At 46.6% G+C, this 27905-nt stretch overlaps 1 pseudogene; it reads left to right on the forward strand.

Moving 5' to 3' along the window:
* The window catches only part of LOC135384642 (nephrin-like), a 602775-nt pseudogene that overhangs the window by 452304 nt on the left and 122566 nt on the right, over positions 1-27905 (forward strand).

Raw genomic sequence — 27905 nt, forward strand, 5'->3', positions numbered from 1 at the left:
TGCATCGTAGGCTATCCCCTTTGCGTACGTAAGGGATAGCGTTGATGGTTTTGCGCACGCCCATAACAGAAAGAGAGCTTCGCGCAGTGCGCAGAACAACCAACGCTATGCCTTACGTACGCAAAGGCGATAGCGTACGATGTACTAAAACTCTCTAATGATCACAGCAGACTACGCTATCTAGCGTCATCAGACTTTCTTGGTAATACGCTACGCTAAGATCAGGTTGTTGGTGTTGTTGGCGGTTAAGGTAATGATGATAGAGCTCGATGTTGTCGGCCTCACAGACGTGGGCAACGTCACGACTAGCGCTCTGCGGGGAATGTGTGTCATGGGTATGTGTGTGACAGTGTCCGGGGAAAACCCAGGAAAAACTCCCGACAACACAGCCGGCACCGGGATTCGAACTCGGATACCTCCCGGTCTCGACGTGACATGGCCGGTGAACTAACCACTGAGCCACGCGAGCTGGCAAAGCAGCGTGGACCTCACGTACAGTTGTTGTGGTACCTTTATTTAAAGGACGACGGAAACGAAAATAGGCTGCAAAGCTATTTGCCTCATATTGCGATGTGTACCGAAACAATCCGGAATTCGACTTAGATTTGCGTATATTAGTTGAAACGCCGCCACAATCGCGATATAAAATTCGGCCGTGGAGCACTCTGAGCCCCTGGTGAGCGTCGCCGCGCCGCCGTAGCAGACCACGGAAGTGACGCACGTTGGCTCTCCTGTTGGAGTTCCTGACTTTCATTTCGCTTCATTTCATTTGGTGTTTCGGCGTACGTCTAATTCCTGCTACGGGGAAAGAACGAAGACGAAGAAGCATGTACGAACCCATCTCTCATAGGATATATTGTCTTCAGACTTCCACGAGATCTCCGAATCAAACATCTTCAGGCGTTATTCAGAATTCGCCGTGTTTGTACCGTGCAGCCGCACATGGAGCGCGAGAGATATTTGACGTCACGCGCTCCTCAGATTTTCCCGCAATGCTTAGCGCGCTCCATGGGCGATCGTGTCGAATGGGCGGCCCAGCGCTCTCGTAATCGTCAGAAATATGGCCATCCGCACAGCGTACTTGCAAAATACTAGTGGCACCATAATTTTACATAATATTTACACCTTGTTCGGTCCCCTTTTTGCAATGGACAAATTTCGTTTCCGTTGTCCTTTAAGAGCGATCCAATGAGACGTTCTGCGTGCACCAGGTGAGAGGGAAAATGAGGGACTGCGCGAAATGCTGCCCTACTTGCATAGCGTATTACGAGCACATGAAAGTGTACAAGGTGTGTGCATTTGCACACATGACCCGTTGCCTACATACAGGACGTGGCGCTAGACGACTCATTTATGTCACCTAATGTTGAAAAATCATGGAAATAAATTGAACTCAGCGTAACCAAATTAAAGGTACTGTAAAGCAGTAGACAAGCATGATATGCCGGTGATGTCACTAGAGAGTTCGTTGCTTCTAAATACCATATGCGGAACCATACGACCGACAACGCGCTATAGATATTTTTAATTTGCCATGAAAGATGCGGCGTAGTGGAGCGGTGCGACGCCCGGTGTCAAACAACCCCCTGTACAGCGGGCAACACTGAAAATTGGTATTACACACTATTACATCGGAACTTCCTTATTTTAGTCACCATATTATTAGTTTTCCTGTTTACCTATGCATTCGGAAACCCCTGTTAACAGTTTAACCTGTTAACCCCTGTTTTTGCGAAGTAACCCAGCGCTGGCCGCTGTTCGATGGAGGCTCTCCCTACCTCCCTACTTCTCTGCTGCGCCTGCGCGCTCCTTCTGTTCGCGGCCTCTTTCGAACGAACGAACTCTCTCTGTGAACCTCTGTGAACAAACAAGTTCCGACGGTGTCTGGCTTCTTGAACGTCTCACTTTTTTTTTTCAACTGCTCAGCATTTCATTTCAGTTCGCTTATCCGTTTATCCTCAGATGTGGATCGTTGTGTGGATTGCAGGGGCGGATTTTATCGTGGATTGTGGTGGATTGTTATGTCGGGCCCATTGTTACACGCATGCAATGTGCTTGCCACCGTATGTGTCAGGAGTACGGATTCATTTCGAATACCTAGTACAGTGTTGCGCGTAATCTTTAATTGTAATTTTCAAAATAATTGCACCGTCGATTGGAATGAAACTTGCGCAGTTTTTGTCCTGGTGGCTTGGACTATCGAATAGCCACACTAAATGACATTTGATCGGTGTTGCTTTACAGTACCTTTAAATATTGCTGCGAAAACTTGGGCTTCCGTGCATTAGGATAGACTATGCCCATGTCAATATGCTAGTCTCGCTACTACCGCCAAGGGCGCTACCGGTGCAGGAACCGAAACGAAGTCCCGTACGGATGCTCATTTATGTTATGCACCCGTACTCCCTATGCAAAGACATGCACTAAAATATGGATATTATACTTCTTGTTTTAAATATGTCGTAAAGCTGTGAGAATTCTTTAAAGAGATGTTGCAACAATGGCGTACCGGAATAGGAGAAGTGCACAGAAGTGCGCCACTTCTTGTCACTGGAAGTGTCCGTTCGTAAGCTAGGGGCGCGTACGATGCTCGGTGGTTTCACGATCAACTCATACGTTTAGGCCGTGCAGTCCCACGTGGTTCGAATCCAACCTAGGATCCTCATTTCTCATTCCAACGACAACGAAATAAATCGCGGCTATGACACGGGGTGATTCACCGCTGAAGGGCAGTGCACTACCCCATTACACGCGAAATATTAGCTGTGATATATGCGGATGAAGTTATGCACAAGCACACCAATCCCGCTGTCCACAACTGGCTGCGCAACGCCGCTCAAAGCGAAGATGAAGAAAAAAAAAGAACAGGAAAGAAGCACAAATGGTCATTGGAATGGTCTTATTCCACTTGACTCGTGACTTCTTATTTTTCGTTCTCTTCCATTAAAAAACCGATACATGTACCAAGTTTTGTCAAATAGATACCTTTGTGCTCTCCGCAATGTTCCATTATGTCATCTTGACGCCGATTGTTATTGTCCAGTGTTGAGTTATACTATCCACCTCTGTTACAGTATGTGGATCCAACTCTGACTTTCGTTCCTCTGTTTTGTTTGCAGGATATGGTGTGCACGGAGCTCAGCAGTATTTCCGAGTGCGACCCCAGGACTCGCAAGTCGTGGAAGGCGAAGCGGTAGAACTCCAGTGCCACATCGCTAACTTGGCCGGACCTGTTCAGTGGAGCAAGGACGGCTTCGTTCTCGGTGCGTCAATTTTCTCTTTCTGCTCCGTGGACGCTCCGATCGTGTTCATTTGGATCAATGAAGGCAACTGCGTCTGACGCGCTTAATCCGTTTCCTACACCCCACTGTAACGGCAAAGCGCTTGAGCTGCGACAAGCATCTCGAGGTTGGGTTAGCTAGCTGTTCCAATCAATGATGTCTTTATCGTCTGATCACAAAGTTGAAATACCCTTGATAGTTCAGCCGGAACTGATGGTTGCTAGTCCGCTCGTTCTACATGACCACGACGAACTTTGCTCACTTCATTTATGGGGTATATGATCTCGTATGTCCGATTGATACATGCATGAAACATTATTTTCGGAAACGATAAGGATCCGTATTGGGCAGGGTCATTTTTTTTATCGAGTTTCAAACCTCATTCTGTGGACATCGCGATTTTTTTGTCTCGTACACATACGACACTAAAGTAGCGTTCGCCTGATGTTTATCGCAGTATGTTAAATTACACCGTGAAATATGAAATCAAATCAGAAGGTCACAAAGCTCAGTTAATGGTATCTCTTAGCTTTTAAATTGAAAACAAATTTCCTTAAATGTTCGAATAGTGATTTTGTAACTTGCGTCCCCGACGCCAACGGTGACATCCCGTGTATAGCTTCACCAAATGCAGATAAATGACATTCGTCCCCAAATATAATTCACATTTGCAGAAGGCGAAACAGAAACCCCACGGAAGAGTCATATTTTTACATAAATGTCATATAACACATTTACGTTTTCACGATCGCTTCAGAGGGAAAGTAAACACACTACCGTTTTCCTGAAAGTAATTCTGATGCCGTTTCAGCACGCTTTCACCTGGATGGAACTTTGAGAACCTGTGCTGTATACTCGAAACGTGCGACGCCCTGCAATACCATCGATATTTCGGCACAACTTTGAAAACGCCTGTTTGCATTTCGCAATTCGCTACAAACACCTGTTCGTGTTTTAGGGCGCACTTCATAGGATCGCTTGCAATCCATTTCACGCTTTCTCGCTCCAGGTTTACATAACCTTTCGAGTTCTATTCCGAGCCCAACTTCCCCTGTTTTCCGTTCGGCAATTGCTGGGCACTTTCGTCAATAGAGGGGAAGGTTGCGACAACCCAGGAACTTATTATTTGCCTCCCCCACCCCCCACCCTCCTCCAAATGCACCTTACCAAATCGTTCGATTAAAGCAATCTTTTCCGGGAACACAACACGGGAGGCAATCGTAATTTCCAGCAGCGAAAGCGCGTGTGATATCCAACAGTTCTTGTTGTCGAGGCCCAACGAAACAACTGGGCTTCGTAATAAAGCGGCCGATGCCGTGTTCCTGGCACGACGGCTGCGCTATGTTTTTAGCTGCCGAGGGATCGTTATACCGACTGGCGAGACTTAGCAGGGTATGGAATCTGTGTAAGGCTGCTCTGCGCAATGTAAGGAGCCACGTTGTGAGCTCCCGATTACGAAACGAGGGTAACCTCTGCTTCTCTGTGTGGGCAATCTCTGTAGGCTCTCTGCTGGCCGTCGCTGTGGAAGGGAAACTGAGTATGTAGTGTTCCTGCGCAAGGTTATCTCGGGTATGCTGTCACTGTAATATTGCCTCGCTGCCTTTCTTTATCGGCCTGGTCGTTGTTAATTGGCGTGCTTGGTCGTTTCTGGTGCGCGGCTCCCCGGAGTATTGAAGTGCGCGGAAATATAAGGTGTCCTGCTCAGTGTGTCATTATATTGTACAATGCGCGTGTGTACTTATCCGTTGAATGTCTACGCGCATGGAAATACGGCGCAGCCATCGCAGCGCATGTTATCAGATAGAAAAGTTCGATGCGAAGAAAGCCCGTTAAGTCCGTTGGAGTGTTCCTTGGAAGGCGTGGAAGGAACTTTGGGTACACGAAATGGCTGATAATTAATTGCTTTTTGTGACGAGGCAGCTATGATCAGCCCGAAGTAGGGTGAAGGCACATAAGATAAAGTATTTACAGCATGGGCCAATTTTCTGACGCGTTTACTGCACTGAACAGACCATTAGTCTACTTATACTACTTTTAAAAAAATCCCATGTTTGCACCGCGAAGCAACTGTGGCTATGAGCGGCATACAGACGTGGACAGATGGAAAGAGGACAGCAGGAAGGAGTGGGGGATGGGGGGGGGGGGCTACACCACAGTGCTGTATTTTTTTGCTGACGCCGTATATTTCTGCGAAAGGTATCCAAGAGCAGGTATCCAGGACATGTGCAGTAAAGGCGGAACAATATGCACACCATTTCGTTCGCAGAGCGCATTAATTGTTAAATATGTTATCGACGTAGAGCACGTTCTTGGGATCGCAGTACCATGCAGCGTGCTGCCGCCCGTGCCCACGCGGAGCGTGCGTTCCGGATGTTCACAGCAAGGAGGTTATAGTCATGGGACAGGGGCCATCGAGTAGCAGAGATTGCAACACGTACACCGAAGCCTGCTTGTTCCTAAAGGCAATGGCGTTGTCCTCGACACGTGTGGGGCGACACGACAGGCGTACGCCACTTTTCTGTACACTATCTCCCAAAGCAGAGGTGCCCCCCCCCCCCCCCCCCCACGCGTGTCAACGTGTACGATTGTGAGTGGTACTTGTTTACTTTCTGTCTGGAACGTTTGTCAGAGCGTAAATACTGCATATGACACTTCTGTACAAGTGGAACCCTTGCGTTGGGTTCTTACATTCTTGTCTCTACACTCATCGGCGAGATCAAGCTGCGTTCATAAATGTATGTGGGCAATGACAATCTGTTAAAGGTTTTCTATTCAGGCACTATTGTATCCTTCGTCACACGTTAGCCGTGTGACAACGGTAGCCCACACGTCAGCCAAAGATGTGTCTAAACTGTAGGTACAAAAGTATACGCCCATGTGGAGTCCCCACGGTTAGTTTCACTTATTAATCCGCTGTATTTTGTAATTTCTCACGTTTTCGCGCACGATTCATTGAAGCAACGAGAGTGCGACTGCGCGTAGAGGGTTTTAAAAGTGCTCTTGAAGAGGACGGCACGTTTGCAGAACGTTCAAATGCTAGAGCCTGACGTCCGGTGCACACGAGAACCACGCCGGTTGCCATCTTTTCGAAACGTTCTAACGCACAAGAAAGCATCTCGCCCACACTGACGCGGCGTTGTCAAACAGGAATATTCTCGAAGCACGTCTTGCCTACAGAAATGGAGAGGGATAGTCGCGTGCCTTTTTTCTGGCGATATCTAGCATAAATCACGGAGGCTCGAGAGCGCGACTTTGCCATTGGTGACAGACGTTCTCTATGCAGCTATATGCGCCTACAGATTCCGAGGCGGCAGTCTCCTTTGAAAAGCCCATCCCCTTCCACCTTCTTTGAGTTGGTAAGCAAGCCAAACAAAAGAGCTCGCTTTCAGCGACACGCAGGAACGCGCTGCTGTCGAGATCGTCTCATATTTGTATTTGGCTCCCCCTGGAGGACCAAAGAAAGGATGCTAGATTTCAAAGCGATCCATTTCTTTCAGTTTTCTTTGCGCCCAAGAAGAATCTACTTCTTAACCCAGTGCCTACATGGTAGCCGGAGCAGAAGAAACTTCATTGTGTTTGAAAGCGCGGCTGTGTTACATGTCAGCATCGATTTTGTGACTCCCTCGCGTTTTGAGAGGTTCTTTTTGCTGCAAATTCTCGCGCTTTGTAGGCTGACGGACATCCTATCTTCGATATACGTAGTTCTACGCACGTACGTGCAGATGCAAAATGTGAAGGGTAACTGACATTGTCTCCACGTGCTATTTGTTGTACGTGGCAGAATAACATCCGTGCTTCGTTGTTCTGATTTTTCTTAGTAATATAATGCTTTTTATTTATTTCGTGCCCAGAAGCTGCCGCAAGCGCCCTTGATATTGTCGCACGATTCAAAAGTACATCGCAAAGTGGTATTCGCCCCGATATCGAACAGTGTCGGCGCGCTGTGGAGAAACGACGAACTACCGTAGTGTGGGTAGCTTCCTCCCGTCGTCTGCTTTTACACTTTTATTTTCCGTGTTCATTGCAGTAGGCGGAGCATTGGGGAACAGAGCAGTATCGTACCATAGCGGCGCAAGTGATCTTCCCCGTGAATATACACAAGAATTAGAAAGAACCATCAACTCTGAACATCGGCTGGCGTGTTATCCATACTAGAAAGGTGGCGGTGTCGCCCCCTATAGGTCGATCTCGCAGCGAATAGTGGTACGCATGGACGCAAACAATGAGTACGACAAGGAGCAATACGAAAACTGACAAGGAAAACAAAAAATCTAGGTGTAAGCATAGGTGGGCATTTTGGTGAAACCTCACTCGCCCTCACCCTCACGGCGCTCACTGGCACATATCCTCACTCGCTCTCACCCTCACTGCCCTCACGGGCACATTCCCTCACTCGCTCTCACCCTCACGGCACTCACAAACTAAAGACCTCACCCATGAGGGTCTTACCCTCATAAGGTCTCCTGTGAGTGCACTCATGAGGTCTGAGGGGCGCCAGGTCTCTGAGTGAAGTCACTGGTGAGGCCTGAGGTGTGTGAGGTCAGTATGAGGGCATTCAGAAATGAGGTCAAATGACGCATACCAGACGTGCGCAAAGTAAGTTATGGAGGCATTGATAGTATGGTTCCAGCGACACAACTATCGGCTGTGTGTACTTTAAAGGGCTGGTGTGCACGTATTTAGCAATTTCGTCTACGTCGCGCGGGGAACACAGCAAAGCGTCCTGAGCTGACCCATTACTTGGTGATATGGTTCCAGTGACCCAACTACCGGCAAGGTGCACTTTAAAGGGCTCGTGTGCACGTTTTTAGCAATTTGGTCTATGTCGCGCTGGGAACACAGCAAAGCGTCCTGATCTGTCTGATGACTTGGTTATATGGGTCCAGTCATCCAACTACAGGCAGGGTGCACTTTAAAGGGCTGGTGTGCACGTTTTTACCAATTTCGTCTACGTCGCGCTGGGAACACAGCATATCATCCCATACCATCAAGTTATCAGTCAGATCAGGACGCTTTGCGGTGTTCCCAGCGCGACATAGACGAAATTGCTAAAAACGTGCACACGAGCCCTGTAAAGTGCACCGTGCCGGTAGGTGGGTCGATGGAACCATATCACCAAGTGATCAGTCAGCTCAGGACGCTTGGCTGTGTTTCCAGCGCGACGTAGATGAAATTGCTAAAAACGGGCACACCAGACCTTTCAAGTGCACACTGCGTGTAGTTGGGTCACTCGAACCATATCACCAACTAATCCGTCAGCTCAGGACGCTTGGCTGTGTTCCCAGCGCTATGTAGATGAAATTGCTAAAAACGGGAACACCAGCCCTTTAAAGTGCACCCTGCCGGTAGCTGGATCGCTGGAACCATATCACTAGTGCCTTCATAATTTGCCTACGTCCCGTAAGCATCATTTGACCTCATTTCTGAATGCACTCATACTGACCTCACACCCCTCAGGCCTCACCAGTGACTTCACTCACACAGACCTGGCGCCCCTCAGACGTCATGAGTGCACTCACAGGAGACTTCGTGAGGCAAAGACCTCATCAGTGCACTCACAGGAGATCTCATGAGGGTAAGAACCTCATGAGTGCACTCACGGATGGCCTGATCGCGGGCTTGCCCTCACTCAGCCTCACCTCAATGGCGTGAGGTGAGGTGGCACTCATGAGGGCCCTCATGAGTGAGTTCGCCCAGCTATGGGTGTAAGAGAGCGACAAGAAAAAAAAAAGAAAAGAAAATCAAGTAATGGAGCATATGGGAACACTGCCTGCCACAGAAAAAGGAAGGTTTGTGTGGCAAAAGGACGTGTTGGCACCTGAGAAATTGCGCACACTTGAGACATGCGCACCAAGAAGTACAGTGGATCTAACAGCAAGTGAACGTGTTTCTGCACGACGCCCATGGCAACCTATGTCTGGTGTGCCGCTGCGCCACATAAAAATCATGTACGGTCACAGCGCAGGCACTGTCCTTCGTCTGCTGCAGTGCTGTCGCATTTCATATGCGTTTGGCAGTGCGCCAAACCTTATTTCCTTTCTTTACCCTTTCTTGTTTGAGAACCATCACCTTCTATTTTAGGGTGCACCTTTTAGAGGATTCCATTCTAAAGAATGTGGTGCAAGTTACAGGGTTATGTACACTTGCCGAAGTGTGTTTGCTTATCCGTGTCGGCATGAATGATAGTTATTTCTTATGAGTTTTTTAAGGTCATTCATGTCTCAGTGGCTTGTCTTTCAAAAGAAACAATAATGTACCGAAGTCCACGTCAAAGAGAGCTTTGCATGGAAACTTCAAACGGGTTTGAGGCAAGTGCGACAGAAAAAGGGTTTCGATGCTGTGTCAATATTTTGAGCTTAGACTCGACAGTGTGTTCCGGCAAAATTCATTCCCAGAGAAAACATGATTGTGCGGCCGTGCTCTGTTGATCTCTGACGATCTGTTCCCCTTAAATGCAACCCTTGGCTTTTCCCCGCCGTCTTCATTCGAATCAGGTTCAACGTAGTATTTGCATCGGCATTTACTGCTTCTGCAGACTTTATGCCCTTTATGCCATCTTTACGCCATTTGACTCAACATTATCACACGGCATTCTCCCACAATATTATTTTTCTTTGTGTGAAGCGGAAGTGTCATTCATAGTTTTGTGAAGTATATATAGCGTGCCGAACTTGCAATGCGTCTCGCAATGTTGCTCCCCGAAGGTGGAGTCCCTCACCACACCTGCTGGCAGACTTCCAACGTTGAGTGAAGAGCGGATACGATCGTAATGTCGTTAGGAGAGAGATGCCGACTCTCGACGACGTCACTTCCTATTGGATAATCCTAATCGATCGAGTTTTGCGGCTTCTTTGAAAAGTTCCTGGAAGCGGGGTTAATGTTCACTGACGTCAGTATATCTTGTGTACCGAGTCTTTAACAACAACAACAAATCAGTGATGTGATGTACTGGGATGCAGTCTTTAAGCGAGGTTGGTTTATGACACGAAATCAAATAAATATCTTAATTTAGTCCATAAAAGACAGTCTCATAGGAATCCGATCTCTAAAACTGAACCCACCATGTTTGGCATCGACCAACAAAGAACTTGGCTAAGTTTTTCTCAGAAAAGCGCTTAGATATTAAATAAACGAATTGTAAAGATCTGCAGTGCTTCCGCATCCGCAGAGACTCCGGCGGCGTGACGTCACTCCCTCAGGGGAGGAATGAGAGGGCGGCGTACGTAGGACAAAGGCGCCGTCCAAACGCTACATAACTCTATGAGACGCCCGCATGGCTCCGGCATTCCCTTTCTCAAGGTAGAGCCCTCGTTGGTTCTTAGAGAGTGACATTTTCTCGTTTCTCCAGCGAGGGAATTCCGGCATACGCTCAACATCCGGCGTCTTCTCTTGTCATCATGGGTGTTTTGAGAATTATTTCCAGGGAGGGGGAGGCAAAGCGTGCAACCCCCTCTTTTCCTGGAGATGGACGCTGCGAACTGTGCGCGTGTTGAGCGGTGCATATCATCACACCTGAGAATAATCATGACGACATATGACTAACGAGCGCACTATTTTCACAAGAGATCTTGGAGCTAGAGTGGGGGGGGGGGCGTGCACGACCCTTCCTTGGCCCCTCTCGGTGCTTGTCATGTATTCCACCCCATAACAGTCAAAATACGCCACTATTTCGTCCGGGGCTTTCGACACCGTGGTCAGTGGTGCACGAGGAGTGAAATGACGCTACACTTTCCAAATCGACTGGAACTGGTGCGACCGTCCCTTTAAATGGACAGACCCGTACTGTAGGCCCAACTGACGACTCGCGCCATTCCATTCTCAGTCAACATCGCGACGTAATTGTCTGAACCCGACGCGCCATGAGTATTATATGAAGGTATAAAATACATAATAGCTGCATAGCTTTCAACATCATGCACCAGCATTCAAGACTTATTCATCTCTGTGCTGAGCGTGTTTCCTTCGTTGAGATCGTGCGCTGCTTAGATCCCTGGTGTGCTCTTCGACTTCCAAGTTTTCTTTTCTCTCTCTCTCTATTCTAGACATGGTGGACTCCTGTGTTTCCACGTGCTTTGAATGAATTGCATTAAAACACAGTTGTCCTGCGTTTTCCATATGATTTTCGTAACGAGTCGCCATCAGAAATGAAGGCATTGCAGAGGAAGTCGCAGTTTCTTGCGTGCATACATTCAGGAAGGCCTGATGATTTCCGACGACAAGAAACTCTATCCCTTAACTGCCATTGTTCTTAGCCTGCACAGCGAACATTTCCGTTAACGTTACTAGCCTCTACGCGGAAATGGTGTCATTCCTAGCCACGACTTTCTAGAAAAAGGGGAACCACAGCAGGCGCACACGTTTCCATGCCTATTACCCCGTCGGGGAGATGGGCCCCTTCTAACTTCTGAAAGAAAGCAGTTTGTGCTTGGTGCATAGTTCCTCAGCGTACAACTATGAAGTCGAGACACTTAGCCGTTGTTATGATGCTGGAAGCGGTTACCTAATATTCATGATGTATATTATACAGGCGCAGAGGTGGGCAAATGCCCTCACGATCTTTGCCCTCACCTCAATTTTCGTCACAAATGTTTTTCCTCACCTCACCTCATTTTTCGGGGGACTTCGTTTCTCACCTCACCTCAACCTCATTTTAAAATTATTTTCCTCACCTCACCTCACCTCAACATTTTCCAGAACACCTTTTCCTCACCTCACCTCAACCTTCTTTCTGAAGTATTTTCCTCACCTCAACCTTATTTCTACAGTATCTTCCTCACCTCACCTCACCTCAACCTTCTTTCTAAAATATATTCATCTTTGTTATAATTTTTGCCTCGTCGAGCTCACCTTAACCAGTTTCTGTAAAACCTTTTCACTTCACAATTGCTCTTTCAATTAGGAGTGGCGTTGCTCATAGCCACAGTTGCTTCGTGGTGCTAACACGGAATCAAAAATGATTAGGAGTGGGTAGGTGTATACGTTGCAGTTGGCTTTTTACTGCTTCGTTGGTTGATTCCTGACAACAAGTTGCAAGTACCCACAACTAAGATTCATTGCCTTGCTTGGTTCGTCCTTCTTGCAACAAGTATCCACTACATGTACGATCAGTAAAAATTGGACGTCGGGTACATGGGTAGGTTGTTTTTCATACTGACAAGGCAGGAATGGCTTTTATCGAGTATCTCTCAAGCGAGAATGATAATGGAGCTGCGGAAGTCGTTTTCGGGATGCTATGCAGCTATACCTCGAATTACTTGTACATTTTGCATTTTTGTCGGCTATGACTTTATATTATCGATCAATAATATTTAAATAGCAGACGTATCATTTGCAGCCGGAATTCGGGGACCATTTCTTCATGACCCTTGTTTTGAAGCAATCAGGTAGACGTGCTGTACGGATTACTAGTGACTTATGTGTTGACATACTAATTAAATTACTTTATGTAGACACAGACCTCTTGTGCGTTTTCACTTAACTTCATTGCCGTACTAAAAGCTCAATATTTCAACTTGTTGCAATACGGAATATATGCCATTACTTGCGCCTGTTGCACTTAAAGCGCGTGTTGTTACCTCCGTTTTCTTCTTTTTTCTTGTCTTATTCTTCTCTCTTCTCTTATTTCTTACATCAGTCTCTGATAAGGCCATTGTTTGTCATGTACTATCGTTCCAAATAATACGTGAAAGACATCTGCTTACAGACTGACTAGCTTGGCTTATAAACACTCAAAGCATACGGAACTATACTGACTTGTTCATCTGTCTCACATCATGTATGTGACTCAACTGACTAGTTTGATTGTGTTGAAATCTGAGCTAAATACATATAAAGCACACATAAGCTATATTCACTTGTACGTGTATCTGATCTGACACGTCTATCATGTATCTGACTCGACTGAAAGTCTGGAACTAACGCGCTTAAAGCGAACACATTTTAGTGTAGAGAGCCTATGCTCACAGTAACATTTCTGCTACATTGGTAATAGAAAAAGCTGGTTCTCGGTGCCCTTTTAAGAGATCGCGCAATTGAAAATAGCCGCACCACATTCCTCAACCTCCCTCTCAAAAATTTTTCGTCACCTCACCTCACCTCACCTCAATCTCAATTTCGGAAATTTTTCCTCACTCACCTCACCTCAAAGTCCTTGCCCAAAATTTTCCTCATCTAACCTCACCTCAACTTCCTTCTCAAAAATTTTCCTCGCCTCACCTCAACCTCCCTCTCGAAACATGTTCCTCACCTCACCTCACCTCAATCTCTCTTTTGAGAATTTTTCCTCACCTCACCTCAATTTCCCTTTTAGAAATTTTTCCTCACCTCACCTCACTTCAATGTGCGTGAGGTGAGGGTGATGTGAGGGTGAGGGCACTCTCACCCTCATTTGCCCTCGTGAGGATGCCCACCTCTGATACAGGGTGGGTGCTATAAAAGGCCAGTCACATTTGTGTGCGTGACGCTGTATCTATAGGGTGTGTGCTGAAAAACGTGATCCGCATTTTTAGATGTAACTCGTTGTCTACTTAATCGAGGAACTTCCGGTGGCGTACGATGGCGTATTTATGCGTGCGACCAACAAAAAAAATCCTGGAAGCCATACTCAGCGTGAAAAAAAAAAAAAAAATAAACAGAGCGCAAAAACATGGGCTTCCATGCATTAGAATAGGGCGGTCATCACAGTGCATGGTAGTGCATTTCTGAAAGTTATGTGCAGGCACCGTTAGGGGTACTGCCGATGAGCACCCATTCTAGCATCCATCTGTGACATCGTTTCAATTTATACACCGATGGCTCCCCTAGCGGGACTTGAACACAACTCTCCTACGTCCACCATGTTGCCCTATTCTGATGCAAGGAAGGCCGACGTTTTCGTTGCTCCGTTTATTTTTTAAGCTCAGTATGGCTTCCACAATTTTTCTGCACATCTCGCACGCATAAATGCACCATCTTGCACCACCGAGAGTTCGTTAGTTAGGTAGACAGCAAGCTATGTGCCTAAATGCGTGTCATGTTTTTCTGCACACACCCTGTACTTGAGAGACAGATTTCTGCTACCAAACAGAAAATACTTTGTGAAATAAAAAAATTATGTTTGCTATGCACGGCGTAAAAAATAAATAAATAAATACGACCACGCAAATTTTCGTCTTCGTGCATTTCCTATGCGCTATACTGATGGATTGAGACGAAAGTTTGCGTGGTCGTACTGATTTTGTTACACAGTGCTTGGTAACCACAGTTTTTCACTCTGAGGCAGTGGAAGTCTTTCCGTCAACGGAGTATCGGTCAAGGAAGTATCACGTCATGCACAGAAATGTGACTGACCTTTTATAGCAACCGCACTGTACTTCAGCGGTCAGGTTGTAATTCACTAATACCATACACACGAAAGCATGGACGTACCGTAGCCTCCTCTGCGGCTCCAAGGTTGCTCCTTAGTCATAGATCGAAATGATTATTCTCAGATGTCAAATAAGAACCTCTGAACACCGGCACAGTCCGCAGTGTCCGCCTCCAGAAGAAGAGGTGGTGGGGTGGGGGTTGTACGCTTGAACCCCTGGAAGTACTTTGCTCCCCCCCCCCCCCGTGAAAAAATTTCTGCTAACGCCCATGCCCGAAAGATCTGATGCGTCTTCTCGTGCAATATATCTGTGAAGTGTATCCCCGTGTCATGTGCAATCCTTTTTCTTACCAAGTCTATCTAAAAACCGACCTCTGCAATGCGGACTTTGACGATGCTGACAATTGCATACTGACAACATGGTGCAAACCCTCCACCTCTCTCAACACAGTGCACAGACATAGAAACCCTATGAGGTCATGGATGCAACCCGAGGCAGGGAATTACACAACAGACAATAATTTCCTTATTACTGAGGAAATTATTGTCTGTTGTTTAATTCCCCGCCTTGGGGTGCATCTTTGTCATCATGAACCAGCTTGTCTGCGCCCTCTCTCTGTTGTCCTATCAGGTCTTCCGAGGTTTCCATGACCAACGCGCCAACATTTTTTCCCCCGCAAGCATGGAAAACGGAGCCCCTTTCTCGAAGCCCAACATTGGCGTACGTATATCTAACCGTGCCCGACAGCTCATCACTGGTTTGTGGTTACTTACTTTCCCTTTCTCTCATGATCATCATCATCAGCTCATCCCTGGCATGGAGATAGCCCGACGCCACGGTTGACTCTAGTCGTGGAGAGTAGAGCCAGCAGCTATCGTCATCACCCGTTGGCTGTACTGACAAACCAGTCTCAAAATTAATAATGAAATGATATAATCACAAATAAACCAATATCAATAATGTGCTACTTATACAACATCTAGCTAGGCTGGCCCACTTCTACACGGTTGTGTGTGCCACTGTGCAGTACAGAAGGTTCCTCACAGTCACACTGGCGAGGTCAGGGGTTTCCTTGAATATCATGGGTTGAGAACCACTGATATAGAATATGAAATACAATAAACGTGCATACTTGCAACTTCTTTGTTCTCACCCTTAATTTTTCACCTCTGCTTCTTTTCATCTCACGGGTTGTTCACAAAGGTCGTCGTCGTAATGGCGACTTGTCTAAACATTGGCCAAAAAGAGAGGAAAGGACCGGTAACGCAAGAAGCAGAAACCGCCAGCGGCTTATGGGGTCGACGGAAGAAACACCAAGTAATTGCAACCTGCAGGTGATGAAACAAAAGTAACGTGTATAATAAAATAGCAAACTTCTTATTGCGAAATGTAAAATGTAAAACTTTGCAAAATTTTGCAACTTATTGTAAAACGTAACGGAATCAACATCGTTTTTTTATATTTTGGAGTGTAGCGTTTCTATATACAGTGTGATTCTCTGGATAACGGTGAAGCACGAAGATGCAAAAAAAAAACAAAAAACTATAGGAATCGTCGCACGCAGGTGACCATGTGTCATCGTAAAAGAAAACCATAGAAGAAAAATAGTTGGTGAATTGTAATACTTAATTCACTTCTATGTTGATGTTAGGTTACCTCTGGTATTGCCGAGTTGCACGCCAACTTAGTATCACGTTGTGTTTGCGAAGGCAGCAAGGTTGTTTAGTCTTTTTTGTTGTTTAGCAAGGGTGAGCTACTTTCTGTCACAGGTATAATAATTGCACAGAATAGACATTGTTGTACGTGATTGGGAAACGTGTCATGGAAGGGGAAACTGTTCTCTATCAGTAGATACTTACTGCGAGAATGTACCTTTAGACATTTGCGGGTGCAAAAAAAAAAGAGGCTCGGATGGATACGAATGGGCTTATATATTCATATTTAGCACCGTCGCAATGCGAAAATCATCTTTTATTCCGAGGCTTGTTCTGTGTTCCAAAGAAACAGTTATGTAAGTAACGAAATCAAAGAAAGAACGAACCCGTGGATAAACCATCGATGCGAAGGCCAAAACTCTTGACCGCGCGATCTAGGTTCTTGCGAGATCTATAGCGGCGCGCATTTCTTACGAATGAGGCGGAGGGAAAAAAGGTTCTGCGTTTTAGGGAGTTTGGTATGCGATGTGTTTGCGTGGTTCTTTCATAGAAGGGTGTTGGTGGTACTTTCTGCGACTGTCTTCGAGTTCAGTGCCACGAGGAATCTTGCTGGGGTTTTGAGAAAGTGTTGGTGGCACCTGTCGTTGTCCCTGCTTGCTACGGGATTCATTTGTCTTTCTGTGGCCGGTACTCCCAATGAAAAGATGACCTCTGTTGCGAATCAAAATCAATGGTAACGGCTGCATCCATTCACAGTTAAGACAGTAATTTTTGTACACTACAGGTCTTCTGTCACCAAAGAATACGGTTTAATAAGGATAAAATAATGGCATTACTCGAGAAATGATTCGCATGAACTTATATTCACGAAAGGTGTGAGTCTTGCTTGCCTCAGGAATATTGCGGTTTCATAAGGGTGTAACGCTAATAGATGACTGTTCTTTGCTTTGGGGTGTTGCGTGCTGAATATATGTACAACGTCACGTGTCAAGATCTAATTTTGCGTTATGTAAAACTCTTCTAAAACCTCTTCAAATCAACACATTAGATACCAGTGCCGTTTGTTTAGGCCACTTTCTAGGAAAGGTTCTGGTTTTGGTTGTATGCAAGGTGAACGGATGAGTAGTCCGTTTACATCAGCTATTCATACGGGCAGTCTTGCTGCATGCGAGTGTTTCAGTAACTGTGTAAAAAGCAAAGGAAATGAAAGTACCCCACGGAAAAGCAGGCTTTTTTGTTCATTTCATGGTTAGCGCGTTTGTTTCAGTAGAGCCAGTATGTTTTAATCAGCGCTCTTTTCGTTTTATTTCTACTATGCGATGTCGTGAGGCCCACATATATTTCGGGTAGTTTGCAAAGAATGTCATTCGCAACGCAAGGCAGTAGTGAGCACGCCGCCCCCGCCGCCGGCCAAAAATGGGCTCAACGCTGCCGACAAAAACAGCATCGGTGCACACCTCTAGCTCCAAGTCAGGAAGCAGCTCAGCAGTTCAAACAGCGAGGACTGTACGCACACGGCGGTGCCTGCGGGTCCATCAATTCATAATGTTTGACGGCAGCCTTTATCCTATCCCGGCGGATTTAGTCTCTTACGGATACCGTCTGTCCTATCGTACATTATGAACGTCAGCAGAATTGTATGCAATCTTGTTATTTCTGTCGAAAGTAACATGCGACAAACCAGAGCTGGGCGGTGTGTTGTGACTCAAAAGCGGCACCCATAGGCAGGTGAATTCACTCATGATGGCCGTCACCGTCATCATTCCCCATTACATCACTCAGAATGATGTGCAATGGTGTGATGTGATGTTGAGTTTGATGCTGAGTGATGGGCAGTGATGTGATGTGATGTTGAGTTTGATGTTGAGTGATCGACAATGATGTGATGTTGAGTTTGATGTTGAGTGATGGGCAATGATGTGATGTGAGGTTGAGTGAGATGTTGAATAATGGACTGTGATGTGATGTTTTGACCCTCATATGTGTTCAATCATGCTGATAATATGTCTCTGGCACCATGATACATGGGGTGTCGTTCGATTTAAAGGGCTCTGCTGCCGCCTTTTTCGAATTTTGCGCTCGCCTCTCTTACAGTCCCAGTGGAATGGCATGACATAAGTCGTTCATAATATGACTTTGGTACCATGATTAAAGGGAGTTCGCTCATTTTAAAGCGGTTTGCTGTCGCCTCTTTCGTATTTTGGGATCTCCTCTGTTACAATCTCGCTACAATGGTATGACATAAGTCGTCCATAATGTCTTTGGCGCAATGATTGAAGAGCACGTTTTTCGTTTTAAAGCACTCTGCTGCCGCGGTAAGCGTCAATAGTAATTCAAATCACGTTGCTCGCCTGTGCCTCTGAAAGAAGTAAACGACATTCTTAAAACTGTGTGCACCGCGCCCATTTAAACTGCAGTGTGCAACATGCAGTGGCTGCACTACTGGTGCCAATGTGGTAAACAGTAATTTAGATTACATTGAACCGCTGTGCTTGTAGTAGAAATTAAGTAAAATTCCCCAAATCGTGTGCACCGCCCCCTTTAAAGTGCACTGTCACGTGGTTGTACCATTGGCACTCAAGCGGTAAATAGTATTTCAAATTACATTGCGCTGCTGTGCTTAAGATAGAAGCTTAAAAATTCCTAAAATCCTGCGCACGTTTAAATTGTGTATCACTTTAAAGCGGCAGTCCGGATCTTGGGAGGGTATTCGTATTGCGACTCCATTCGATTGTGCTCAACACGTATATGATCCAGGTAAAACAGAAAGGGTGAAAGCTTCCCCGTTTTAGAGAAAATGAATTAAATCCTACGGTTAACCCATATCCGGTTTCGGTTTCTCCGTGACGTCACTGTTGTTCCCGACGTCACAATTGTGCAAGACGACACAACAACACTCAGCGCTTGTTTCATGTACAAAGTGAGATTTTCAGGTGAGACTTGACCCAGTTGGTATTGGCGATTTGTTATGTTATTCCTAACTATGTAGCTTGTAACATTCTCTATGCAAGTGTTGGTGATGTAACTCAGAGAGATGCGCCTGACAAATGTTTATGCTGTGTAGGCCAAATCTGTGACAAGAACAAGGTCGAAATTTAACAGCACTTAGTTGTCTTTTCAAAAGGCATTGGTAGTGCACCGAGGTTTTATCTAGGACGGTGAATACTGGCTACCCCCAACTGTTTTAGGGGTTCGGTCTCCGCAAACCCGAAAAGTGACACGCACGTTGTGTTTTCATTCTTGTTCTCACGATGCACTAAGGAACACCTATGCTTCATCGCTGAACGTACCCCGTCACATATGCAGTAACCAGTCACTGTTAATAAAAACCAGGAATGCCATGCGTATTGAAAGTACGGAAACCAAGAACGGCGACGACAAAGAACACACAGCCCGCCGAGAGGAGCTGAGCAGACCCCGCAAAGGCCGGAAGAGAACGCTCCTGGTGTCGCGACTGTCCAAGTGCGGCTTTCAGTCGGGGGCAAAAGAAGCAAGTATAGAAAATTGCATTACAAATTCTGCGAGCCGAACATAAACGAAATATTTTGCATGGTGGCTCAGAAAGATATAACTAATCATCTGATGCGGCCTATTTACTTCACATCTGGGGTCCAGACTGTCCCTTTTAACTGCAATATACCGGTGGTTGCACTACTGGTACCAAAGGGTATAGATTCGCTCCACTGCGTGACGTTATACCGATGCGGCGGCGCTGCTGCCCTGTTTGGTGGGCACAAATCGCTCGATCGTAAAGTCACTGGGTATTGTCTGTGGTTATTAACGGCAAGACGCAAAGTGGTGTTGCGATTGGATGGTTTACAAGGTACAGAAAGGCCAAATACGCCGTACACATCATGCGGTTCACCTACTTAGTTTTGCCCACCAGCGATGTCTGTTTGCGCATGCGCAGATGCGCCCTCTTGTTTACAAGTAGAAGTGGGTCTGTACAGTAATTCAAATTACATTGCTCGGCTGTGCTTCAGGTAGAAGTTAAAATTCCTGAAAGTGTGTGCGCCGCCACTCTATATTGCATCACGCACGATGCGTGGCTGCACCATTGGCACTAAAGTGGTGAAAAGTAATCCAAAGTACATTGTTCCTCTGTGCTTCTGGTAGAAGTTAAATGAGATTACTAAAACGTATGCACCGCCCCTTTAAACTGCAATGAGCAAAATACAGTGCTTCCACCACTGGCGCTAACGTGACTAACATAAATTTAAATTACATTGCTCCGCGGAGCTTCTGGTAGAAGATAAATAAAATTGCAAAGAGCGTGTGCACCGCCTCTTCAGACTCCAGTATTACCCAACGGCATTCCCTGCCCTCAGTCTCATAATCCGTGTGTGCAATTTAGCTCCTAAGCCCATTCTAAATGAACCTTGAATCAGAACGGGTTCTGAAGTTGAATTCTGGCTAGTGATGTGATTGGTTATGATGGTAAATAATGGATTATAATGTTACGGACTGTGATGTCTAATAATGTCTAATGATGTGATGGACTGGGGTGTTGAATGATGGGTTATGATGTGATGAGCCGTGACGTTGATGTTGCATAATGGGTTATGATGTGATGAGCAGTGATGTTGATGTCGAATGATTAGTTATGATGTGATGGGCTGTGATGTTGATGTTGAATGATGGGTTATGATGTGATGGGCTGTGATGGTGATGTGATGTTATGGGCTGTCGGCACGGTCGGGCACGATGTGATGTTGGATAAATTTTCCGAAAAATGCCGACCCTGCGGCACCCCAATGCATAGAGCACATGTGGGTATCCGTGGACCCACAGACCCCACCGGTCGCGAACATTATTTAAGAAATGAAACGCTTTCAAAGAGAGCGCATCGTATATCGCCGCAGTTGAAACATGGTCACTGTCGCATTCGCAGGAACGACGAAGAGGACGGAGTCCATAATGTAAAAGCCTGAGTCTGGGCACACCGAGGGACGACACGAACACACGACTCGGTCGACTTTGAACACTCAACTTTGAGTCGTGTGTTCGTGTCGTCTCTCTGTGTGCCCAGACTCATTCTTTTACATTATGGAGTTCATCCACCAGCTGGCCTGCATATACGCCATCTTGTAAGAGGACGGAGCTGTGGCAGATTCACGTCTGTCCCGAACGACTGCACCTATTACCTTATCCGAAGGAAATAGGAAAACATACCTTTCGGATGTGATAAAGCCCCTGCCACACCAGCATAAAGTCATTTGATCGAGGTCTCGCACGTGAAATCGATCACAAGTTCGTGCTCATGCCTGATGGATTGATAGATAGATAGAAAAGGAAAATATGGAGATTGTAGTTCCGTGCAGCGCAGTGTAGTGTTCTCGCGTGGGTTCCGTGTATAAACAAACGAAGGGCGTGCGAAAGGACCAATGCAACACGACGAACGTTCGCAGAAGCAACCGGTGTAACACGAACTCTCAGGCCAGTGTAAAATCTCGTGCACTACAACGACCAGTGGAATTTGCCATTAGATTCGGCTACTCCTCATCGATAGCTTGGAGGAGAAGTTAAGGAGAAAGATTGGAATATGAAGAACAGATAAGATAAAAGGAAAGGCAACGAAACAGGGAAATTGTTGTCACACAAGTGTGCCAGTCTCGTATAAGACCACGACGCCGGAAAAGTTCCGCTCTTGCTTCATTGCGCTTCATTGAAACCCCTAAACTTTAGAACTCGGTGTCTGCCTGAATTCCCCGGAGGTATTTGATTAGAGCATGGGAAATCCGTCGCCTGCCGTATGGTTGCCACTGCTTGAGAAGTTCGATGATACTGAAACGCGCCTATCGCTGCCTATACTCCGATTGCAGGTGGCGAGAAGCTTCTGAGTAACGTCAACACAAGATAAGGATGTCCTCCACATCTTCTCCAACTCTACAAACCGAGCAGTCCAGAGAGGATGCTTTCTCGATCTTGAGTAGAAACCGGCTACGGTATGCGGACATTCAGTCGAAAGCGGTGCAACACTGTCTCCATGGGCGCCGATACCGATACGTGTTCCACAAAGGTGCTGCTTGAATGTATCTTGTGGAGTGACGGGTGTGTGATGTGCCTGTCGACGTGTGTCCACTAATCCAGAGCTCCATGCACATTTTCTTGCTCATTGCGACACGCGAATCAGAGGAAGTGAAGTTCGCCGGACGTGCTGGGTTGTACAGTGCTGGACAAAAGTTTACGGAACACGCTCCGCGAACTTCCTTCCAACACACCTTCCCTCAGAGTGAACAACTCCTTGAACAACAGAATGAACAGAGGGAACAATTCCTTCCTCAGAGTGGCACGCTAGCAGCGAATGGGACCGCGTATGGACTTGCAGACAGGTGACTGTGTTACGTAAGCGCATATCTGTAAGTCCGTGCGGTACCACTCGCTGCTAGCATGTCACTCTGAGGAAGGAATGCGCCGAAGCGTGTTCCGTAAACGTTTGTCCAGCACTGTACAGGTATGCTCGAGACGCTGCTGTTCCTGGTTTATTGTTACCATGATAATCCGGAATGACGAGATACGTAATGCAGGATGATACCTTAATGATACCGAGGTGACCTTCCGCAGCTCAAAAGTGGTATGCGTTTATGGCGCCACGTGCAATGAGAGAGAGGCAAGCGGAAGCCAACATGTGCTTGCAGGGCTTTCACCCCCGGCACCACATGTGACCCACGGCGGTTCACGAATAACTTAGTCAACTGGAGCTTCATAATGAGGCCTTAGAGCTTCTTTGCAGTGGAGAATGAGCGATAAGCACAAATGAGACATCAGGAACTACAAAAGCGCATGTACTTCTGTAGTCAGTTCACTTGTGAAGATATATAATCTGTCCATCTAATTGTGTAGAACCTGAATGCTGCGCTGGTGAACAACACATGATGAAGCGTACTTCATTCCCATAAGTCCAGGTATCGCAGGAAATTCCACAAAAAAGATGTATACTCCAACCCTGGACGCAGGACACTGGCATTCTCTTGTGTCGAAGAATACAATGATGGCAGAGCATGACAGCTTCGTGAAATATTGAGTAGTTTTGTCGAGAGGTAGCCCGAGGTAATGGATGTCCATGCGGTCGGTGCATAGATATACGAGCATAATGCCGCAGTTTTTCTTGCAACGTGGGCAGTTATTGTTTCGTCGCTAGCTGCTGCATTGGAGGTCGTACGTGGAACTCCGGGCACATTTTGCGCTTCTGTACAGACATCCTTTCGAGCGTACTTTGCGACGCGCCATACGATGCAGAACTAGAAGGTGTCATGAAAGCGGTGCTCTGCAAGCCAGTATGATTGCCAATCATGGACGCAAATGAGGCTCTTCCCAAAAAGAACGTAAGATGTTAATGCGAGATGTTAGCTTGTTCTTCGGGCTGATAATTTCAGTTGTTCAAGAAAGGGTGCGAAATATTAGGGAACCCGCGATGATGGGTTACTCGCGACAGCATATCCGCTCGTGGAGGGACTTGTAGGACTCCAGGTTCCTCTCCATTGAATACCAGGTCTAGCATTGCCTTGCAGAGGCAGAAAGTTAAAGGGACTATCGAATCCGTCGTAGCCGATTCCAAAACGACATTCGGATTTTACTTCTGGTTCATCCATCACCGACAATGACGGCGAAAATCGAACACGAATTAGTGGCGTTGTTCCTGCGCAATTTGATGTAATGCATGGCAAGAGCAGACGTCACTTGGACAGAGCCAATCAGGGATCGGCAGAGAGACCTTGACGTCCGACCGCCGGGCGGAGGTGACGGCGTCTGCAGGTCGTGGAGAGCTCTGAGATCGGTTCGTGGAATGCTGTTTCTGGTTAGCATCGTACGTGTTTGCAGAGCCAGGAGCGTAACACCGTGTTCCACGGAACATGGTCATGTCAACACTCACTCTGGTAAGCGAAAGTCGGCGTATGTATTGAGGTTTTTTCACTTAGTGTGTTGCGGTGTGAACGCGAGGCAGACGACCTCAGAGACGATCTCCTGCGCTGCGCTCCCATTCGTGTGCCCGGCTTACGTTATTCTGGGTTAGCTGCAGAGGGAGTGCGAATCTTTAAAACGCGCTTATTTAGTATGTAAGCTGTTTTCGGAAGAGAAACTTGGCGAAGTAGACTGTGAAACTATACCACACATTAACGTATCGGTGTCATACACACCTTTCCGGATGCGATAGCCCCTTTAAGACTTCCAGTTCTACTCTGCCCCCGTATGGTTAACCACCGCGCGGACTCTACGTGCGCGCGGTTTACGTGACGTGTGACGCGGTTTACGTGTACGGTTTACGCGTATGGTACGGTGTATATATATATATATATATATACACCCAAAATGTTCACGTAACTTTCATTGCAACCGACGGAATTGAGGCTCATGATGGATGACGGCGCTGAAACTGCAGTTCCATCCCTCGAGGTTCTACGACAATATCACGCTGGACGGTCGCTTCCCTCTTCCATTATGAAGTAGAAAGTCATCGGCACGCAAGATGGCTATGCTTGTATTGATTTTGTTTACGTCAAACAGTAGAACATGTAGTTTAAATAGAATTCGAGTTCATAGAATGTATCATAACAGAGAATTCGAATTCCTAGAATGTAGCATAAACAGAATTCGAATTCCTAGAACGTAGCATGACATACAATTCGACATCATAAACTGTAGTAGAACATAGAACTCCGTAGAAAGTCCTTCCACAACGTTTCAACGAAGCAAAGAAGTCTCCTATGCAGTTCGTCTGCGCACTTCTGTGCACTTCAATCTCCTCAATGCTTTCCCCAGTACCTGTTCTAACTACTTGTATTCCATTACACGTTGTGCGTCCGCCTTTCCTTTTCTTCTTCTTCTCCTTCCGTCGTGGAGCAAGATACCCTCGAATGAAAAAACAAAGGGGATGGTACGCGCTCGGTGGAACTCATTCTTCGTTCGTTTCATCGGTTTTACTCGTATTTGCTTTTCCGCAGTTTACCGTTCATGTTTCTGTTCTGGTTCCTCTGCGTTCTGAGCGACGCTGCTCGAAAGGCGTTCGGTACACGTATGCTCAATATGTGAATTTTCAGAACAGGAGACGCAGGCAACGGTAAACATACAACGTCTATGTACAGTATATATTGTGGAATGGGGTATGAACAGTCGTTCACGTGTGTCCTTTCGATTCGGCAATGACTAGTCTGTACCCCGAAGGCTTGTTGCGTCCATACTTGTGCCCATTCTCCTAGGCTTCCTGTTTGGAAATATTATTGGGACTGTTTCCAAGCAAGGACAGGTTGTAGCTTTGAGCTTTATGTCTTTCGCTTTGATTGGATTTCGTTTAGTAGAAGGGATATGCGCGTGTTCTTTCCGCGAGCAAACAAACATACGTACTTATGTACCCTTATGTACACATAAGTAGACTTGTAGTAGGAGCCAACATTTCCCTATCTTCCGTCATACACATAGCCATAACATGTCTGACGTTATGTGTATGAGTGAGCTCGGGTGTGTCTATGCCTGCGGTACTGTGCAGATAAAAGAGCACTTTTGCTATTTACTGGTAGAAATTCAGTGTCGCCGTGATCTGCGTGCAAAAATGTGCGTCATCTTGCTTCCGAGTACAGTGAGGGTATACCTGTGGAGCCGTAGATGCGGTACGAGGGTGTGGCCACGATGTATTTAGCCGCGCGGCCACTGAAAATTGTATGGCGCCACTTAGGGCTACAGAGTTCTAATCTGCCTGCCTGCCTCTCTCTCTATCTCTCTATCTTCCGTGTTCCCGTTATGTTCTCTCGTTCCCTGTTCTCGATGTTCTTGGTCTATTATTTCTTTTCTTTTTCGTTTTTGTTATACACAAACCGATACGTACACGCATTATGCTATTCTATGTTCTTCCGTCATGCCATCGCACATGCAGGGAGAGCCACTCACGTTCGTCTTCCATTGATCATGTGGTGCTAGAAAATGAACCAAATAGATATGTGAAGAAAAACATGGAGATGATGGTTCCGCAGCTGTGGAACAGTCTACTCCGTGTTCCTTAAAGCTGGGTTCCCAGAGTTAAGATGTAAGCAAGTAAGATGAAACAAACCAACAGAAGTTTCTCTAAAGCCTCTCGACTCTATTGTTAGAAAAAGAGAGACAAACAAAGTGCAATTATTTTCTGCATCACGCTTGTGCCTTTCACAAGTGTCGAGAGGGAACGATGATCGCCCTGTGAGGTTTCCCTCCCGCTGTGTCCAAAGCACAATCGCAGCAGGCGACGGCGTGGGGAGACAGAGTGCGAACGCTAAGTTCCGTGAAAAATTACAAGGAGGAAAAACGCGAAACAGCATGATACCATTTTAGCTTTTCGTGTACGGTTGCTAGACGCGATATTCCCCCCCCCCCCTTTTTTTTAACACGTCGTGCGATGAACACGCCACGATTGTTGTGTATTGCGCATCTGTACTTCGCTTTTTTCCAAGCGGTGGAAGGCACTTCGACATAACTGGGGAAATAAAATGCCGAACAAACATTTCCTACAATAAAGTACAAAACTTACAACCGTTATCCGCGGAACCGTACTACCCCGGCACCTCGCCAGACTGGTGCGCAAGGTTTTCCGACATGTATTCAGTTCCGTCCTATATGTGGGACAAATTACTCCTACATGTCAACTCTACCTAGAAATCTGAAGGCGTCCGTGATTGGCTCAGAGGGGCGCACGACGCCACCGCGTCACGATCTAGTGCGCCCGCATTCTTCAAACTGTTCCTTGTAGACTGGTCATGCCGCGAAGACTCTTGTCACAGACGACGGAGTTAGAGCCTGCTTGTGAAACAAAAACGTAAAATATTCGCATGAGCAAAATACGTGAATCGGCTTTCCCGTATTGGAGAAGAGCCACCATGACTGCCAGCGTGGCTGGAGCGATCGGTCCCTGTACGACTCCCCTTCTCGTGTTATAGTTATGCGTCGCGAAAGCAGGATAACTTAGTTCCATATGTACACCTAAAACGCAGGCACAAAAAAGAAAAAGAAAAACGGAATAGTGCAACGGAACATGGAACCGGAAGAGCTTGTCAGTGTCCATGACTGGCGTCTGTCATCTTCTGGCATATCCCACTCTCATGTACGGACTGCATTCTCCGCTGGCGGAGGCATACCTCTGTAACCGTAGCTCTTATGCGGTCTCATGTGCGCAGTCCCTATCAGTGTACGCAGTCATTGCATTCGAAACGATGCTAGCTCATGCAAAGATATCGTCCCCTCCTGGTTATATACCCCTTTTCCTTGTTCCACACGTTATCAGAATTCACATTCCATTACTTGTTCAGTGTATGCGGCGAAATGTGGGAAAGTCAGTCGATTGCATGGGGGTTTCTTGCACGCAGCCTCCACAATGGCTACTGGAGTCCCGTGCGCAAGAACAAGAGCACGGCATCATGCGAGGCCGCATCGATTCTCCATTTGAAACCCACTTTGGCCACACTGCTGGCAAACAATTTATGGACGGCGGCGGAATGCGATACCCTCCGTCCTGAGCCTGTTTCCTTGTTATCACCGCGTGCTTAGGATTATGGCGGCCCCCCTTTTACCTTTTCCTGTTTGTTTTTCTCAGCGTCTCTCCTTCGAAACACAAAAAAATGGAAGAAGTGTTGGGAAAATAAGGGCACTCTCTAGGGCGGCGC

The sequence above is a fragment of the Ornithodoros turicata genome, chromosome 2 (assembly GCF_037126465.1).
Source record: "Ornithodoros turicata isolate Travis chromosome 2, ASM3712646v1, whole genome shotgun sequence".
In the NCBI taxonomy this organism is placed as follows: Eukaryota; Metazoa; Arthropoda; class Arachnida; order Ixodida; family Argasidae; genus Ornithodoros; species Ornithodoros turicata.